The following is a 3,441-nucleotide window of genomic DNA, read 5'->3' on the forward strand; positions in this document are numbered from 1 at the left end:
TGGGCCAGGGAGATGGGGTAAGATCACCATAGTGTGGGCCAGGGAGATGGGGTAAGATCATAGAGTGTGAGGGAACCTGATGGCAGTACAGGCCAGCAAAGGATGCTGGGGAATATATAGAGGTCAAGGCTCTGTGGATATAGTTTGTATTGAAAAGGATTTGGCTTTAATTTTTAATATCTTTCTTTTTAATATTGAATGGCATTTACTAAATCTATTATCTACTATAACCTCATATGTGTTTTGTATATGCCTGAAGCCTCAGGAATCCCATATAAAACATAGGTGTTCTGCAGACTGTGTTCATGTACTGTGTGTGGAGCGGGGGAAGGGGCATACCTAAGGCTAGTAATTAACTTGCAAATGACAGGAACTATTCGGGTCCCAAGTGCTCCCTCTGAAGATAATGTATTTTGAAGTCTTTTCCTCTAGGTATATTCACTTCAAAGACACTTAGAATAACTCATCAAAAACTTTACTCTTACTAATTTAATAGTATAAAGAGACACTATCACTTAATTCATCAAATGAATAGCACTGTCTCTTCCTCTGTTTTGCGAGCCATATTTCTTTCACTTCCATGCTATTTAAACCCACTAATTGAATTGATGTCATTCTGAGATGCTTTATTTTTCAGGGTTGTCCTTTGTAAACCTTTCCCTTTTCTTTTAATGACTCAACTCTGTGATGAAACCATCCATGAATATCTTAGAAAGCTAAGCAATCACAGAGCTGTGTTATAGCAAAGTTAGAGAGGCCACGTGGGAGCACAGGATTCCAAGGACACGTGGAAAGTTGCAACTTCCTTTAGTCTGAACATCTGATGGTTATCACTTAGGTGACTGATTTTAGGTCTTCCTCCTGAATCTTCACAAAGATATAAGTAGATATATATCCTTTGGGTAAGTTGGTGGCCAGGAAAGAAACAACAAAAGCCATGCATCTCACATACTAATTTACTTAGGAAGCACTCATATAGCCCGTCTTTATGTTCCTCTGAGTCCCAAGAAGACTAAAAGCTGAATTAGTTTTAACTCATATGAAGTACAATAATTACTGCTCACATCTTACTGCTATGGTCAGTCCCATGCTTCATTGATACTTGTTCTAATTTGCTTTTCTGTTGCTGTGATAAAAACCACATCCAAAAGAAATTCAGGGGAAGAAATTGTTTATTAATTTATTCTTCTGGTTCACAGCCCATTATTAGGGAAGTCAGGGTAAGAACACAAACAAGAAGTGAAACAGAAATCATGAAGGAATGCTGCTTGCTAGTTTGATGCCTAGCTCTTGCTCAGACTGCTTTTTTACACTTCCCAGACCCACCTGCCTAGAGATGGTGTCACCCACAGTAAGTTGGGCTGTTACACATTTACACATCAATCACTACAATCCCTTCCAATCATGGCCACAGACCAGTCTGATCAAGACGATTTTTCAGCTGAAGTTCCCTCTTCCTAGACAACATTAAGTTGTGTCACGTTGACGACAAAAAAAAAAATCAAAGAGCAGGACAATGCTTGTTAATGTGAAGGAGTCCTAAGCCTGAGGCTCAAGTCTGGAGGACTCAATCCCAAAGAAAGCAAACAGAAATAATGCTGAGATGCATGACAGGCATATAATCAATGTACCCCAACCCTGACTTCAGCGATACTGTAGTGACCCCCAAGATTATATAAGGAAACAAAGTTACTAGGGAACACCATCAAGGAGTGTTGGTTCACCTGTGGTCTGGTTCATATTAGCTCACAGACTTCTACCCAGGAAATAGACACTGGGGAGATAACACTCTCCATTATTTCACTGGATGTTTAACTATATGACCTGTGACCCTGGGAAGGTAAACTATTTGGTTCCCTGAAAATGACAGCCTCATCAAGGGACCATCTGCCTGAAAGTCTCCTTTGTTCCTTAAGGTTTAAGAGAGGGCTGAAGGCTTATTTGTAGCTCTCGGGGCCTATGATAGAATGTTGAGAAAACTGGCATTTGACATTTTGTTTAAAACACCTCAGAGTTTTAAGTTACACTCAACTTTTTTTTTCCCTTCAGTCTTAGAGGGTGAGGATTAACAGCAGTAAATGGACATTCCTTAAATGACTAACATGCCTGTGTGCATGGAGGAGAAGCAACAACCAAAGCTTTAAGATAATTGCAGAGACAGATATGAAATAAAGGCTTTGATGGCAACTTTTAATCCTGCTGTGAGTCAGCCATCAGGTCTCTTCAGGCTCAGGGGAAGGAAGAGTCATAGCATTTTAGCTAAAGGAGCTATACATAATACTGCTGTGTTTATCTGGCTCCTACTAGGCGAACTCCTAAGAGGAAACTTATGCAGAATATGGAATGTTATTATTTTGAAGTTTCCCTGGACTGGAATTTACCAATTAGGAAAGATTGTGGCCAGTGAGCTGTAGGAATCCTCCTGTCTCTGCATTCCCTGGGCTAGGACACATGCTGCACAGCACCAGACATTTTTATGTGACTTCTGGGGACCAACCTCAAGTTCTTGTGCTTGCAAAGCAAGCATTTTGTTGAATGAGTCACCACCTCCTCCAACATGAATGTATTTGTCAACTGAGAAAGGTCATGAGTTGGGTCATGAGTTGAAGGAGAATAGCGCATCTTTTTTGACCTGCGACTTTCTGGCATGTGAGGACACACACTCCTCCTGCTGTAACGTCTTTGCTTCCCAAGTGTTGGGATTAAAGATGTGTGCCACCACCACCTGGCTACCAGAGCAGCATCCTGAATGCAGAAGACTGGTCCTTCCTGTGGCTCCCATTCTCATATTGGGCTTTCAGCCTCCAGATTGTGGGAAAGCAATCTATTCTTTAAAGATTACACACTCTGTAAAACTTTATTGTATTATCCTAAAACACACTGGAAACATTTTTTCTATCAAATCCTGACTCTGTCCTTGAAAGCAGAGGCCATGTCTAATTAACTTTTCCATTTTCTGAATCGACGCAGAAAATACAGGAAGTAATTTGTTACTGATGATAGTGATCGAATCCTATAACTAGCAAAAATTTCCAATTTTCTTGTCACCTCTCCTGCGGTCAGTTATATCCTTGGGATGTGAACATCTGGCAGCCACCTTCCCACCCACCTGTCTTCCTTCAAAAAGGAGTAGATTGGCCAATACTCCTTATTCTTCATGTGTAATTTCCTTTAATATGTTTCTTTTGGTTTAATCTCTGGGCATTCTTTTTAGCGAAGGAAACTATCCTCTGAAATAAAACTAATGTGCTTGAGTAGGACATTATGACATAATTAAATGAACCTTCCCAAGTCACCACTCAATCCATGTACATCCACCGCTTCCTCCTATCATTTAAAAAAGTTTTGTAGTATATCTGATTCCAGGTATAAGACCAGAATTGCAGAGTTTTAAGCTCCTACTCTAAGGCTACCCACCCAGAGCGGTGAGTGCCTGCCTAC

The sequence above is a fragment of the Microtus ochrogaster genome, chromosome 16, assembly GCF_000317375.1.
Source record: "Microtus ochrogaster isolate Prairie Vole_2 chromosome 16, MicOch1.0, whole genome shotgun sequence".
In the NCBI taxonomy this organism is placed as follows: Eukaryota; Metazoa; Chordata; class Mammalia; order Rodentia; family Cricetidae; genus Microtus; species Microtus ochrogaster.